General features: G+C 52.8%; 1 long non-coding RNA gene across 1 annotated transcript; it reads right to left on the bottom strand.

The window, feature by feature from the left end:
* Positions 1 to 2,875: 2,875 nt before the first annotated feature.
* LOC123345141 lies at positions 2,876 to 4,538 on the bottom strand. The gene is made up of 3 exons (XR_006572728.1): positions 4,411 to 4,538; positions 3,857 to 4,021; positions 2,876 to 3,435 (listed from the first exon to the last, which is right to left on the bottom strand). It is a non-coding gene; the product is annotated as an uncharacterized LOC123345141 (long non-coding RNA).
* Positions 4,539 to 16,521: the final 11,983 nt, after the last annotated feature.

Here is a 16,521-nt window from a genome sequence, read left to right as displayed (position 1 = left end):
ACTGGATGAGTTTGCAACAAAAACAGTATGCAGCATTCTGGGGTTTTGAGTACTGTGGCAGAGCTCTGACCTTGCTCCCGTGGGTCCTGCGCTTCTAGGCGGTTTATGCCAGCCTCAGTGGCTCACTGTGACCCTCCACGTAGCCCTTCTCTCTCTAGGGCCAGAGTTACAGTCTGTAGCCCTGAGGATTAATCTGTTGGTCTGTATAAAATGTCTTTTTGATAAAAGTGTGTAGGCTGCATAGATTAATAGAATTTGCAATAGCTGTAAACGCAAGATACCTAGAAGCTTCTAAACCAGACATCCTGGCCTATTTCCTCTGTGATGCTGAAAGCAACCTTTAAGACCCTTACTCAGAAAAGTGATAATAGGAAACAAACCTACGCAAATTGTCTAGGGACTTTCTGAATATCTGCTAACCTTTCACCTAGTTAGGTGCAAAAGTAGGGTATTTCTGCCCACAAAATACAACAAGTCTACCACAAGATACGTAGATAGTTGTCATTAGTACGCACACAAAAGGTCAGCCAATGAAAACAGGTACCCTCACCTTTCCATGGGGGAAAGACAAATTTGGGCATAGGAAGGATTTCTCCCTATAAAAGGTGTGATAATCCACCAGTAGGGCAGGCGATACACCCATCCTTCTATTCTCATCGCCTCACCCTGCCTACACCTACGAAAGCTGTCAACTAATGATAAGTCGTAGTGTTCTATCCTTTCACAGCTGTAAGTATGAAATAATTCTTAATTTCTACTTCACCTCTAAGGCATCTATGCTAAGAAGGGTTTAACTCATAACCAGTTTCTTTATAACTATACTTCCTCTAGCAGAGGTGTGAAATTCACTCTAGTACTATTTGCTGCAAAGTGCATTAGAACTGTGTAATATCATCTCATATCTCTTAAAGAACTGTGATATTTTGTAACTTTGTAATCTCATACTGCTTTTAACATTTTACATTTACTTCTTGTTTCATTGATTTTAAATAAAAGGTCTTGTTTGACTAATTCTGTCTCAGTATAGTTTTTCTGTCACATAACCCAATCTCCTTGTATAAATTCTGTGAAGCCTGATTCAAGACGAACTTTTATCTTCTGATCACACATATTGGCGAGCCATACCCATATTATTAATATCTATCAATTATTACTAACATTAATAATTAATTAGAAAATTAATTATTACATACAACTAAATTAAGTGGATAAATTCCACTGTCCCTACTAACCCTCCCCAAATCAGGCAACAAGTCTACTGAGCCCTTTTCATCATAGGCTGCAAGGAGGTTGGTGAGAGAACTCCCACAGTCTCTGTTCAGCCTCCGGTCCTGACAGGGACCTGACTTCCCCTTCCAGGAGCTGTTCCTGTAGTGGTGGGTTGGGGGGAACCCGGGCCCGCCCTCTACTCTGGGTTCCTGCCCAGGGACCCTAATGGTAGCAATTGTTGGCAGCCAACCTTTCACTGCCACAGTTGCTACATTTCCCTGGGCCACTTCCCCAGAGCTCTCCTGCTTCTCCCTTCTTCACCCTTACCTTAGGGCTCCTTTAACGATGGTTTGAGGGTGTCTTCAGTAACAAGCCCTTCAGCTGCACTTCCTCTCCTCTGGCTCCCTGGCTCTCCTCTGCCTGACTGGAGTGAGCCCTTTTTATAGTATCAGCAGGGCCTTAATTAGAGTCAGGTGGTCACATTAGCTTAATGGCCTCACCTGACTCGTTACAGGTTAATTAGAGACAGGTGTTCTCATTAGCCTGGAGCAGCCCCTGCTCTGGTCAGTCAGGGAACAGAAAACTGTTAATCCAGTGGCCAGTATATCTGCCTTCTGCTATTCTGCTGTACCCAACTGCCCTGGGTCTATCACAGTACATAAGCCATGGCCTCTCTGCTTTGTCACCATTGGGGATTTCACACCAGGAATGTGTTGGATGGAAACTTCTATTTTCATTGTCTTTGGGGAACATGAAGTTTTTCACTTGCTGTGGCCCAGGCAGTGCAAGGAAGTCCCTCAGGCTACTGCTCAAGTGGGTCCACAGTCCTGGATCATCTAGATTTAAGGAACTAAACTCAGCAGCAGCTGTATCTTGTGCCTCCACCACACTCTTCTCTGATCTACACTTTTCTTCAGGAATGTGCATGGTTACATCCATTTGAGATGGAGATATGGATGCTGCAGTAGCTGCCAGGTCTCCTGCACTCTGACTACCTGGAAGATCAGGCATCTCCTCACCACTCACATCCTCGCTGGGGCCAGAAGGCTCAACGTGAACATTTGTATCTCAGGAGAGCTCCTTCCTTCTTAGACAGAAAAGCTTCCTTTGCTTTCTTTCCTTTTCTGAATGCTGCCTCAGAGGGGCGTTTTCTTCTTTCACTCATGACTTCTGTTCTGTGCCAGCTAGAGTGGCAGGGGACAAATAAGCAGGCTGGTAGCAGGGTCTGAATGAGGGAAGATATCAGCATCTTAAGGGCCTAACTGGCTCCTACTACTTCAGTTGACTGACTGCCTGTTCTCCTCAAGCGGGTTCAGGGAAGCAGCAGGAAATAGGAAGCTCCCTGAGAAGCTGGTGTTAATCTGTCCAGACTCCTGGGGGTGCTCGAGAGGTACATAAGAGGCTCCTCCTCCTCTCTCTTGCTGCAGCTCCTGTTGCTTTCTGTTATTCCCTCTCCCCTTTTCTCCTGTCTGCCTGTTATGTCTCTTGTGCCCCCTTCCTCCAGCACAGCACTCCACCAGCTCTGTGCATCTACAGCAGAGAGAAAACATATGCACCAGCACCAGACACAATTTTCTACGCTCTGGGTCCTAGTGGTGCCCTGCCACAGTTTGGCACCTGTGGCAGCCGCCTCAGTTCGCCTCATGGTAAGGCCAGCCCTGTCCTGTGGGCACGGAGAACCTAACTCCCATTGAGGTCAGCCAGGGAGGCTGGATGTGCACATTGCAGGAAATAGATGGTCAGGGCAGCATAATCCACTGAAAAAACTGCAACTTGCTAATTGCAACCCAGGCTCTCCCTGTGTGGCTCTTCATCCTGCCTCTGCTGGCAGGAGCATGAGCAGAGCTTTCTGAGACAGCTGCTGCGGCTGTGGCCAGCCATCGAAGTGCGTTTCCCATCGTCTCTCTTCTGGCTGTGGATGTTTGACTGCAGCAGCCCCGCAGAGGTCCCGGCCTCGCTCTCTAATGTCCATTCTCCTCTTGCTTGTATGGCGCTTCTTGGACCATGGAGTAGCCTCAGGAAAACATCCCAGCTGTGGACACAGGCACCAGCACCGATTCCCCAAGCCAGAGTCCCCTTTGCAATCCAGGGAACCAGCCTGGGTTGTCTGGAGCGCAGGGTATGGCCCATGATGACTGCAGACCCTGCCACTGCTGCACAGCGACTCCTGGGACCCTCTAGCCCATCAGCACTCGGCTCTCCCGCATTCTGCTGAGCGGCTGAGATCTGGGGGAACAGAAACCCTTTGTGAGAGACGGAAAATCTCCTCCCAGGAACACTCTGTCAATGGCTGCCACAGGCCGTCCCTGTGAAACCCCAAATGTGCAGCCCCTCGGATTCCCACAGGGGAGATCTCAGCTCATTCACTTGTCACCCGTGGCCGCAGTCTCTGACAGGGGGAATGTAGAGGGGGGTTTTGCCAATCCTCCCTTCTTCAGCGCCCATAACGGGAGGAGGTTTGGCCTTGTGATGTGAGGCCTGGGTCTGAGAATCAGGGCGCCTGGGATCTGGGGCTCTGGAATGCGGTTTGGTCTAGTGGGTGGAGCTGGATTTGTTGACAGTGAATGAGAGGGGCTTGTGCTGAAGGACCCTGGGTCAATCCCCACCAATTCCTGTGATGTCTACATGTGGCCATGATTTTACTTACCTCTCAATGTAGGTTATTTAGCCCATTCCTGGACACACGTGTTACATCTGCTGCTGGCCACCCCTGAGATATAGGTCCTTCATCCACACAAGGACATGGCACATCAAGGTCAATCCAGCAGCTCCCATCCGGTCTTCACCTCCGCAATGGACGGCGAGCTCTAACCTGAGCAGAGAAAGACAGGGTGGTGTTCTTCAGGGGAATCTGCTGGAGCTCCTGCATCCCCTGCTCTACCTCACACCCCGACACGCTAAGGGTTTTCCAAAGATACCACTAATCTTGGATAAACAAAGCAGCTGAGATGAGGTCAATGTGGGTGGATTTACTGAGCAGACTGGTTCTAATGGAAGAACAGATTTCTTCCCTGCTCTAGGGAGATTCCCATAGGAAAAGTCTCGGATGGTTGGGGTGGAGGCAATGCAAACCCTCAGCCCCTTGAATGGCAGGAAATCAGGACTCGGGGAGTTAAGGGGTGTCTCTGTCCTGCTGGAGGGAGCAGATCTGTAGACCAGGAAGAGCACTAGTGGCATTGTAGGAAAGCCAGTGACTTCTACCTGTGAAAGTGGCTGAAGCTTCTGGCAGACACTAGAGTCCCGGATCCTTACACCTCCTTTGGGCATCCCTTTCCTAGGAATAAAATAAGGACACCACACAGAGAATGGCATTTGAATCCCAGGTCTGGGATCCAGGGAAAAGGGATGATCTCAGCCAGGCTATGTACCAGGAACCTGATTTTGGTCCCAAGAGCCACAATTACCCAGAGGAGGTTTTCTTCCCCATTTGCTTTCAGGATATTTACTCACAGTATTCATTTGTCTGCTTTGCCGGGTCTCCACTCTCTGCAGCTGTTCATTGGTTTTAGTAACAGTCTTTCAGTTTTTGCTTCTGTTTCCATTTCTTACAGTGTAGCATCTGCTCAGCACTTTTAAAAAAAATAAAACAATTCAAAACAAAATCCTGATCCTATATTGAAGAGGAAGGTTCCTGAGAATTTGGCTGCAGAATTTTAGTGTCTGCATATTTCAGTCCCTATTATTTATTCAGGTGCAGGTCTGATGTAATCTGTGCCCCCAAGAATGCCCATAGGATGCACGGGGGCGGGGGGGCCTTAGAATACCTGTTAAAAGAGAAGAAGAGAGTAGATTAAAAGGTGGGGAAATCAACCAATGCATCAGCCCTTCTCTGCATCATTAAAGCACCAGGCATGGGAGCGAAACAGGTTAAAAATCCCCATGGTTCTTTCCCACTAGACAGACGTCCAGAAAGAAAAAGGCCTTCAGCCAATTATTTCCTTACACTCGGAAGGGGTGAAATTCAGCCCTGTGCAGACAGCCAGGGCAAGGTCTGTGCATCACAGCCAGGGGCGGCTCTAGGCACCAGCAAAACAAGCTGGTGCCTAGGGCGGCAAAATATAGGGGGCGGCAAAAAGCTGGGGTCCCAGCTCATCCTGCCGCTGCAAGCCGAGGAGCAGCCCGTCCCCTGCAGCCGGGGCAGGGCCGCGCTACCGGCTCCGCTTGGGGGAGAGGACTGGCCCCTTACCGGTAGCGCGGCCCCGCCTGGCTGCAGGGGACGGGCCGCTCCTCCTCCGCTTGTTCACGCGCTGGTCCTTTAAACAGCGCTGCAGCCGCTTGGCTGGGAGAGGGGGTGGAAGAGCTGAGCTCCGCCCCGCTCAGAGCCGCGTGTTGAGGGGGCGGGGCTGCGAGCTCCGGGCCGAGCGGCTCCTCCCCTCCCCACGCGGCTCTGAGCGGGGAAGAGCTCAGCCCCCTGCGGAGCCATGTGGCTGCAGCGCTGTTTAGGACCCGGGCGCACGGTGAGCCGGGGTAAGCAGCCGGGGCCAGAGGGTTGGCTAAGGGGCTGGGAGTCCCGGGGACACTCAGGGGGCAGGGAGGGGGCACAGGTTCTGGGGGGCGGCGGTCAGGGGCCAGGGACGGGGGGCTGGATTGGGGGGTCTCAGGTGGTTGTCAGGCACCCCCCAACCCCATTACCCCCCAGGCCCAGCCCTGACCCCCAGCTCCAAGTCCAGCCCCTCTGAGGTGGGCACCCCCCCAAACCCATCCTCCCCACCCAGCCCTGACCCCCAGCTCCAAGCCCAGCCCCTCAGACCTGGGCACCCCCCTGACCCCATTCCCCCCACAGCCCTGATCCCCAGCTCTGAACCCAGCCCCTCTGATCCGGACACCCCCCTGACCACATTCCCCCCACAGCCCTGACCTCCAGCTCCGAGCCCAGCCCCTCTGATCTGGACACCCCCCTGACCCCATTCCCCCCACAGCCCTGATCCCCAGCTCTGAGCCCAGCCCCTCTGATCCGGACACCCCCTGACCCCATTACCCCCCAGGCCCAGCCCTGACCCCCAGCTCCAAGCCCAGCCCCTCGGACCTGGGCACCCCCCGGTCCCATCCCCCTCACAGCCCTGACCCCCAGCTCCGAGCCCAGCCCCTCTGATCCAGACACTCCCCTGACCCCATTCCCCCCACAGCCCTGACCCCCAGCTCCGAGCCCAGCCCCTCTGATCCGGACACCCCTCTCACCTCATTCCCCCGACAGCCCTGACCTCCAGCTCCGAACCCAGCCCCTCTGAGGTGGGCACCCCCCCAATCCCATCCTCCCCACCCAGCCCTGACCCCCAGCTCCTAGCCCAGCCCCTCTGATCCGGACACCCCCCTGACCTCATTCCCCCCACAGCCCTGACCCCCAGCTCTGAGCCCAGCTGCTCTGAGGTGGGCACCCTCCGACCCCATGCCCCCCACCCCAGACCCCCAGCTCTGAGGCGAGCCCCTCTGAGCCAGACAACCTCCGACCCCATCTCCTCACAGTCCTGAGCCCAGCCCCTGTGAGCCGGGCACCCCTCAGAGCCCAGCTCCCCACCCAGCCCTGGGCAACAGCAGCACCACCTCCAGGCAGTGACAGCCCATTGGCACCAACCATCACCATCACCCAGCGACAGCCCATTATGTAATTGCAATTGTATACAGACCAGTAAAGCATTTAATGTTTTTAAATAATGTATTTGGTGTATTTTCAAATTATTACAAATTAATTTTCACTAGTTATTTTTTACATTTCCAAATACATGTTACTATAGTATTGCAACTTTTTTTTATGGAAGGGGCCCCCAAAATTGCTTTGCCCCAGGCCCCATGAATCCTCTGGGCGGCCCTACCCAGTGCGTGTGAGGAGCCGGGGAGGGAGGGAAACGGTGTCCCCTGGAGCCGAGCCCGGGCTGCGATGGCGGTGAGGGGCTCCTGGAGTGTGTGAGGAGGTGAGCGGCTGGCTGGGTTTGTCGGTGCTGAGCAGGTAGCCCCCCAGCCGGAGATCCTCGCCTTCCCTCCTGCCGGGGCTGGGCCAGGGCACCGTGAGGCTGAAGAGCAGCAGGTCCGGGGGGCTCTCCAGGTCCTCGGCCGCCAGCATGTCGGGGGTGAGGGCAGTGAGCGCGAACTGATCCACCTTGGCCACCAGTAGTGCTGCGAAGCCCAGGGAGGGGGCCGTGTTCTTTGCGCCACCCCGTAGCCGCGCCGCCACCTGGAAGTACCCCCGCTCCGCGCCGCCCAGCAGCTCCACCCGCATGGGGACGGAGTCTCAGCTGGGCCAGGGCTCGGCTGCAGTGTGCTGGTAGCAGATCCCACATTTGGGGGGGAGCCCAGTGCGGGGGCAGCAGGGGGCGTGAGTGGGGGGGCACTGGTGGGCAGGGGGGTGCTCGTGTCGGGGGGGGCAGCCAAAATTTTTTTTGCTTGGGGCGGCAAAAAACCTAGAGCCGGCCCTGATCACAGCGGGGTTGAGTGGCACTTCACTGCCCAGGTGCTGGGAGACTTCGGTGGCAGTTTTCCTCCTGGATTGGAACAGCCGGCTGGAATCCTGTGAGGTATAGAGCAGAGAGAGGTTTGGGCCACAACGTTCACCTCAGAGGCTGAGCTTCTGCAGACTTTTGGGATGTTCCCATCTGAGGAGGAGGATTTTGGCCAGCCCCAGCTCAGAGCTTTCAGTCACTTCAACCAGTGATTCTCTGGCACAGTTGATCTAAAGCAGCTGAACTTTTCAGGCCTTGCCCCCATCTCCAACCCCCCTCCCACCTTGCATTGCCCCCTAACAGCCCTCTCCCTTCTCTCGATCCCTGCCAAGCCCAAATACAGAGCCTAGCCCACGCTCCTCCTCTCTTAGACCCTCTCCTCACACGACCTTCCCCTACCTTTGACAGACTGATCCCGGTGCCCTTTACTCAGCTCCTGGAGAAATCATGGCTCCTCAGGACAACCTGGGAGTGGATGGTTCCAACCTCTGTGTGGGGTGCATGGTTTTCCGTCTAAGGGTATGTCTACACTACAAGAGTAGTTCGATTTAACGTAGGTCGAATTTGTGGATTCGACCTGATGAATTCGAATTTGTGTATCCACACTAAGGACACTAATTCGACTTTGTGAGTCCACACTAACGGGGCAAGCGTCGACATTGGAAGCGGTGCATTCTGGGCAGCTATCCCACAGTTCCCGCAGTCCCCTCTTCCCATTGGAATACTGGGTAGAGCCCCCAATGCCTGCTGGGGGAAAAATGTGTCAAGGGTGATTTTGGGTAACTGTCGTCATTCAACCGTCACTCCCGCCCTCTCTCCCTGAAAGCGCTGGCGGGAACTCTGTTCGCGCACTTTTCTGGTCAGTGACAGCGCGGACGCCACAGCACTGCGAGCATGGAGCCCGCTGCGATCATCGCTGCACTTATGGCCGTTGTCAACTCCTCGCACCTTATCGAACACCTCTTCCACAGTCAGCTGCTGAGAAATCGGGCGAGGAGGCTCCGGCAGCGCGGTGAGGACATGAAGTGTGAGAGTGGCACAGACCTCTCACAAAGCACGGGATCCCGCGCCGCGGAGATCATGGTGGCAATGGGTCACGTTCATGCTGTGGGACGGCGATTCTGGGCCTGGGAAACAAGCACGGACTGGTGGGACCGCATAGTGCTGCAGGTCTGGGATGAATCACAGTGGCTGCGAAACTTCAGGATGCGTAAGGGCACTTTCCTTGAACTGTGTGACTTGCTGGCCCCTGCCCTGAAGCACCAGGACACCCGGATGCGAGCAGCCCTGACTGTGCAGAAGCGAGTGGCCATAGCCCTCTGGAAACTTGCCACGCCAGACAGCTACCGGTCAGTAGCGAACCACTTTGGCGTGGGCAAATCTACCGTGGGGGTTGCTGTGATGCAAGTAGCCCACGCAATCGTTGACCTACTGCTCTCAAAGGTAGTGACCCTGGGAAACGTCCAGGTCGTCATAGATGGCTTCGCCGCGATGGGATTCCCAAACTGCGGTGGGGCTATAGATGGCACTCACATCCCTATCCTGGGACCGGCCCACCAGGCCAGCCAGTATATTAACCGAAAGGGCTACTTTTCAATGGTGCTGCAAGCACTGGTGGACCATAGGGGATGTTTTACCAACATCTACGTCGGGTGGCCGGGCAAGGTTCATGACGCGCGTGTGTTCAGAACTCTGGTCTGTTTAGACGCCTGCAGGAAGGTAGTTTCTTCCCGGACCACAAAGTAAGTGTTGGGGATGTGGAGATGCCTACAGTGATCCTCGGGGACCCAGCCTACCCGCTAATGCCCTGGCTCATGAAGCCCTATACAGGCACCCTGGACAGTGACAAGGAGCTCTTCAACTACCGGCTGAGCAAGTGCAGAATGGTGGTGGAGTGTGCTTTCGGACGTCTCAAGGGGAGATGGAGGAGCTTACTGACTCGCTCGGATCTCAGCGAAACCAGTATCCCCATTGTTATTGCAGCTTGCTGTGTGCTCCACAATCTCTGTGAGAGCAAGGGGGAGACCTTTATGGTGGGATGAGAGGTTGAGGCAAATCGCCTGGCTGCTGATTACGCTCAGCCAAACACCCGTGCGATTAGAAGAGCCCAGCGGGAAGCGCTGTGCATCTGGGAGGCTTTGAAAGCTAGGTTCCTCAGAGAGCAGGGTAACCTATGACTGTCCAGTCTCTTTACAGAGAAGCTGAACCTGCCCCTGTTTCAGTTACTACGGACTTTTTTCAGCGGTTACATACCCCGTTCACCAGGTTTCCCCCCTTCCAACAGACGTTTAAAAATAAAGTTATTGGAACATTTTTAATTAACAAAGTTTTCTTTACTAACGAATTCTCGTTCAAGGGTTCCAACAGGGACGCAGACTGTGGTGGGTACGGTGTGCAGTGATGTACAGACCGCTTCTACACTCGAGGACTGACAGGCTCCTGCTCCTACAGCGGTCTCTGGGGGGAGGACGGTTACCGGAGTGTATGCAGGAAGGGGTGGGTTTGCAGGAAGGGGTGAGGGGTGTGTGGGAAGGGTGAGTAGGTGTGGGGGGATGATGGCTCTGGCTGGGGCTCAGGGCATCGGAGAGGTTCATGGCTAGGGTGGAAGGGCATGGTAAGGGCAGCCTGCCTTGCCATTTGTGGATGCCAGGCGCTCGGACCCTGGGGCAACATACACCTCCCAGACTGACCTGGGGCAGCAGACACCTCGCAGAGTGACCCGGGTGCCTAGTGACTGCACTCTGTGTGTGATCTGCTGTTGATCCTGCCCCCATGTCTGTACCCTGTTAATGGTGGCTGTCCTATGCAATTAACAAACCCCTCCCACCCCTTCACACAAAGTCTTCTGCAAAGAAACATGATGGAAACAGTAATGAACAGCAAACTATTTTTAATACTCAACTACACAGTTGGGGGATGAAACTGGGATTTGGGATCGGGTGAGCCAGGAAGACAAGCAATTCTCATACTTTAGGGAATGAGAGCTGTTTGGTACATGAGCGCTCTGCTGGGGTGGAGTGACAGTTTTCACGGCCCCTAGCGCCCCTCCTTCTTGTGATTTTGGGTGAGGGTGGGGACAGGACTTTGTGGCGGGGGAGGGCGGTTGCAGATACAGTTCAGGGGGGCTCTCTGCTCCTGCCTGCGGTCCTGCAGAACATCCACAAGGCGCCGGAGTGTGTCCGTTTGCTCCCTCATTAGTCCAAGCAGCGTTTGAGTCACCTGCTGGTTTTCCTGCCGCCACCTGTCCTCCCGTTCGCTGTGTGAGCGCTGCTGCTGAGAGAGGGTCTCCCTCCACTGGCTCTGCTGGGCCGCCTCGGCTCTGGAGCAGGCCATCAGTTCAGCAAACATCTCGTCCCGAGTCTTTTTCTTTCGCCGCCTAATCTGCGCCAGCCTCTGTGAGGGGGATGCCGGGGCAGTTCGGGAAAGAGACGCAGCTGTGTGATGTGAAAAAGGAAGTGATTTCCTTGCAAAGATACATGTTTGCGAACACTGAACACAGTCTACTCAGTTTCTGTGAACAAGACCATACAGGGCACCTAATCTCATGTGCTCTCAGGACAAGTTCGAATTTTCGGCATTCGCTTTCATTGCCTGGGGTCTTGCACTGGAGATCGGACAAGCGGGGCAGGACAGCAGAATCCGTGTAGCAGCCAGGCCTGGTAAGCCGTAAACTTTAGGCTGCTTAACAGTTAATGGATAGCAGTGCCCTCCTGCTGCAGGCAATCTGGAAAGCATAAAGTCTGACCCTGTTCCAGCCCCTCGCGGCTGTCCCCGGGAAAGATCCCTGTATGCTTTTCCTCTGCAGCCTCCAACACGTGGCTGTTAAACGACGGTCATTGTTATGCAAAGGAAAAGTCAAGCATTCACAATAGTAACATTAAAGTAATTCCCCTAATTAGATGCAGCAGTCGCCGAGCGAGATCACCCTGAGGCGGGTCTCCAGGAGAAACAGAGAGGGCATGCTGCGTGAATCCCTGCACAGACCAGGGCCCTATGCTGCCATGCTGGTCGAGGCAATGCTCCCACTATACCTCAGGATGGCCTGGCGTGGAAGAGTGTGCTTCCATGGAGCACCCAATAAGGCACCTCTCCCCAGGAACCTCCTGCGGAGGCTTTTCGAGTACCTCTCCGAGAGCTTCGTGGAACTGTCCCAAGAGGATTTCTGTTCGATCCCTATATGCATTGACCTTCTTTTCATATAGTTTTTATTCCTGTTTTGTTAAAAAATAAATGTTTACATGTTTATAGCACTTACCGACTGATCCTTCCCCTGATTCGGAGTCCGGGTTAACGGCCGGGGAGGGTTGGTAGGGGATCTCTGTGAGGGTGATGAAGAGATCCTGGCTGTCGGGGAAAGCAGTATTGTAACCGCTGTCGCCTGCCTCGTCCTCCACAAACCCTTCCTCATCTTCCCCATCGGCGAACATCGCCGAGGAACTGCCCGTCGACACTATCCCATCCTCAGAGTCCACGGTCACTGGTGGGGCAGTGGTGGCAGACCCACCGAGAATGGCATGCAGTGCCTCGTAGAAGCGGCATGTCTGGGGCTGGGCTCCGGAGCGTCCGTTTGCCGCTTTGATTTTTTGGTAGCCTTGTCTCAGGTCCTTGATTTTCACGCGGCACTGTGTTGCATCCCGGCTGTATCCTCTGAGTGCCATGGCTTTGGAGACCTTCTCGTAGGTCTTTGCATTCCGTTTTTTGGAGCGCAGCTCCGAAAGCACAGACTCATCGCCCCACACAGCGATCAGATCCAAGACTTCCTGGTCAGTCCATGCTGGGGCCCTCTTTCTACTCTGAGATTGCATGGACTCCTCTGCTGGAGAGCTCTGCATCGCTGCCAGTGCTGCTGAGCTCGCCACGATGTCCAACCAGGAATTGAGATTCCAACTGGCCAGACAGGAAAAGGAATTCAAATTTTCCCGGGGCTTTTCCTGTATGGCTGATCAGAACATCTGAGCTCGGACTGCTGTCCAGAGCGTCAACACAGTGGTGCACTGTGGGATAGCTCCCGGAGCTACTAAGTTCGATTTGCATCCACACCTAGCCTAATTCGACATAGCCATGTCGAATTTAGCGCTACTCCCCTCGTCGGGGTGGAGTACCGAATTCGAACTAAAAAGAGCACTCTAGGTCGAATTAAATGGCTTCCTGGTGTGGACGGGTGCGCGGTTAATTCGAATTAACGCTGCTAAATTCGAATTAAAGTCCTAGCGTAGACCAGGCCTAAGCATCACTGAGAGCCAGCACGTCTCGATTTCACAGGACGAGTGAAGTCTAGGAAGCGCTGCACTTCTTGAGGACTTCCAACTTCGCTCTGTGGAGAGTTGGCTGGAGGTTCCGCTTTTCCAATTCTGCATTGAGACCATGCTTCCAAAACCTCTCCAGGTTCGGATGTGCTGCGTGTGCTGCTCTGGGTTCTCCAAAAAGAGACGTATGTCACCCGAATAGATGACACTGTCCCCAAATACATCACCGATGAAGTGCTGCAAGGTCAGGGGACCGTTAGTTAGCTCAACTAGCATATCAGACCGTTAAAATGTCCATCGTCTGTTTTGAAATCGGTCTTCCATTTGTCCCTTGCCCAAACGAGCCTTAGATTGGAAATCCTTGCAGATGAAGGTTGATGAATCCCTTTGCAGATTTCCTGTGAGCCAACAATTGTGGGATTCACAGCAGAGGGTAATGGTTTCAAATGATCACTTTGTTCAGGAGCTGATTGTCTAAAGAGAGGCGTAGCAGAGTCCCACATTTCTTCTTCCCCAAAAGGGCCTGCTCTTAGGACCGGTTTTCATGACTGTACGCAGGGAGATCCACTAATTCTGGTCCCAACAATGTGTAAATACAGGGAAAAGCAACTTTCAACCAAGGTGGTAGGTCAACAGGGCAGTCATAGTCCCGGTCCAGAGGTAACAAGTCCACATTTCTTTCTAAGGTATCCATGTAATCTTGGTATTTATCAGGAACGCCACCATTAATCAAACCCTAACCCCTCCCCTTTACCCTCCCAAACCCTACCCGTTGACCCCTTAGTCCCTCCCACCTGTCACCGAAAGTCCCGCCCCATGGGGGGTTTTATCTCCGGGGTCAAGGTGGCCACATGACTGGAAGCAAGGTGTGTCATGTGACCCCTCTAAGAACTCCTCCCACCACTCTCTACCAATCAGGATGGGTTTCATCCCAGAAGGACCACCCTGAGAGGAGATTTGACCAGTCAGGGTGAGTTCCGAGGTGGGGTGACCCATCCAGAAGTGGGTCATGTGACCCCTCTAAGAATTCCTCCGACCGCCATCTACCAATTAGGATGGGTTTGACCCAATAGGACTGCCCTAAGAGGAGATTTTGACCAATCAGGGAGAATTCCGGGGCAGGGTGACCCGTCCGGAAGTGGGCCATATGACCCCACTAAGAACTCCTCCCAAGGCCCTCTGCCAATCAGAGTGCAGCACCATTACCCCATAAGTCCCAGCACCGGACAGATGAGGCCATCTCTTACCAAGGACACATGGTTTAGAAATTGTGGAAAGGCTGCTGAGAGGAAACCTGGACTCCTTCACCACCCCCGTGAGAACTTCAGACTCTGTCTTAGCCCCGAGGGTCTTTGACCATCCACGGAGAAAGCGCTACATCAGCGACAGTGCCGAGGTGGAGGAGGGAGCGACTGAGGGGAGCCCTTCGGCACAGCCATTGATGGATAAACCGGAACCAGAACCCCAAACCCAACTGCTTGTGAGACACCCCAATGAGCATGGTGGCCTCTCTTTGTCCACCCCCTTAGAGGTGGAATGCGATTGAGGCTCAGGGGTGTCACCGGTGGAGAAGGTGAACAGAAAAGACGTCACACAGGTAAATGAATGATTAAGAAGCAATCGCTTCTTAATGGGTAAGGAACCGGGGGTTGTGTAAATCTAAAAACAAGCAGTGGGGTGCTTACACTGTTTCTGTTATGAAAATCAACAGCTCAATGATGCCTTCCTACATGGCCTGGAAACCCTGGACAGCGTTGCATGAAGCAGGGAAGATAACCGGGCCCACCTTGGTTTTGCTCAACGCCGATACAAATTGTTGAAGAGGACTCTGAGGATGATGGCCATGAGGTGTTTCGGAGGAGGCTTGGCATAGAACTAACTGGGCCAGTGCCACGTCGTGAGCGTAAAAAAGTCACGCGGACTATTGTATGTATTGCTGTTTATGCTGCCCTTAAGCACTGCCTGAGGGAAAAGCTTTGTAAAGAATGCGAGGGCCGTTTCATAGATTTGCCAGGCCAATGGCCCATGACTGGGTGACTTGGACTTTAGTGGATATAAACCACAAGCTCTGGGGCCTATGTGCTGAGCTGGGTTTGGAAAGATGATGAAACACCTTTATTGCCAGAGGTTCTGCTGTGCAATGTCTGTGCCTAAGCCAAGAACATTCAGCGCAAGGGGGGACCTTGATCAATGCTGTGCAATTGAGTGGAGCCCCTGACTGTGTTTTAAAGAAAATAACCTGCTTACAGCTGGAGTGGAAAAATTGCAGGCACCTTCTGGTTCATTTTCTTTAAAACACAGTCAGGGTCTCCACTCACTTGCACAGCATTTCTCCAGTTATGGCAATCATGTGAACAAGGACATGTGTATCACGAATTGTGGGTTTTTTGCTATAAAACCTGTTGAAAAATCTCTATTCAGGGGGACGCCAGTTCGCTCCCCCCCCCGCATGCTCGTCATAAAGGGGCCTCGGGCAATTCTGATCCAAATACAACGCGGGGGCGTTTTTCCACGACACGGCGTGATATTGGCCATCTAGTCCGCACAAAAAGTTACAGATCCCTGCTTAAGGAAAAGACTATTTGTAAGAAATCTAAAAGGAGTCAGCTAGAGAAAGGTGAGGGGACAAACACACGATAGAAAACTTGGTAGCTGTAAATTTAAAAAACAAACCCTATTGAAAAGGGCTTTGTGACTCTCTCTGTTTCTGTTCGAAGGCCTTTGGCCCTTAAGTGAGCTAAAAGTTTTAATGAAGCATCTTGGCTTGGTTTCAAGGAGCTGTATGTCTTTTAAATCAAAAATCAATTGTGTGTGAGAACCTAGCCCTTGGGGGTTTTGTGTGTAAAAGTGACCCATTTACAGCAAAAAGCTGAAATGTATGTTGTGGGTGGCTGGGGGGGGGAATCCTAAGAAATGTGCTTACAGTAAAACAAACAGGCTGTTCAGATCTGTGTTTGAGTACAATAGAGTTGACTTATCCTGTTGAACTGAGTGGGTTTAACCCCCATCCCCCCTCACTGAATAGCCAGGGTGACTGCGATTACTTACCCTTGGTGCCATAGGGTTAAATTTGATGTGGGTGGGTGGGTGGTTGTGGATGATGAGTTCTGATTAATATGAAATGAAATAAAACCTCAGGAATTCACAGATGCTATTGGACAGTTTCAATATGACCCCAGGAGTTGGTGGAACACTATTGGACAGATTAAATATGGCCCTGGAGTTGGTCGAATGCTCTGGGTCATTCTTTCTAGAAAACACCCCCACCCCAAACTTTAAGCATGAAAGAAACGTGTTTTAAAAAAACTCAAGCCCCAAGACATTCATTGATCTCTGCAAAGGGCCCCCTGCTTGGAAATGGGGACTGTTCAATACTCTAAGAAGGCCCCACAGAAACATTTATTTTAACTTACAGAAAAAAAGAAAAAAAAAAAAGCCCTGTTGTGCAGACAGCTTGGTTCCCCCACCCCAGATCACCACAGGGGGTGCTAAAGTCCTTAAGGAACTATTAGTTCAGAGCTGTGGGGATTAAATTAACCTGCCAGCTACTATGCTGAAGTCTGTTGGAAACAATGGGCTAAGATGGTATAAAAACCTCAGGTCTGTTGGAGACTGTTCTTTTCAACAGAAAC

Source organism: Mauremys mutica, chromosome 12 (assembly GCF_020497125.1).
Source record: "Mauremys mutica isolate MM-2020 ecotype Southern chromosome 12, ASM2049712v1, whole genome shotgun sequence".
NCBI classification, from domain to species: Eukaryota; Metazoa; Chordata; order Testudines; family Geoemydidae; genus Mauremys; species Mauremys mutica.
Note: the sequence above shows the minus strand (reverse complement) of the source record. Positions and strands in the feature narration are given on the sequence as shown.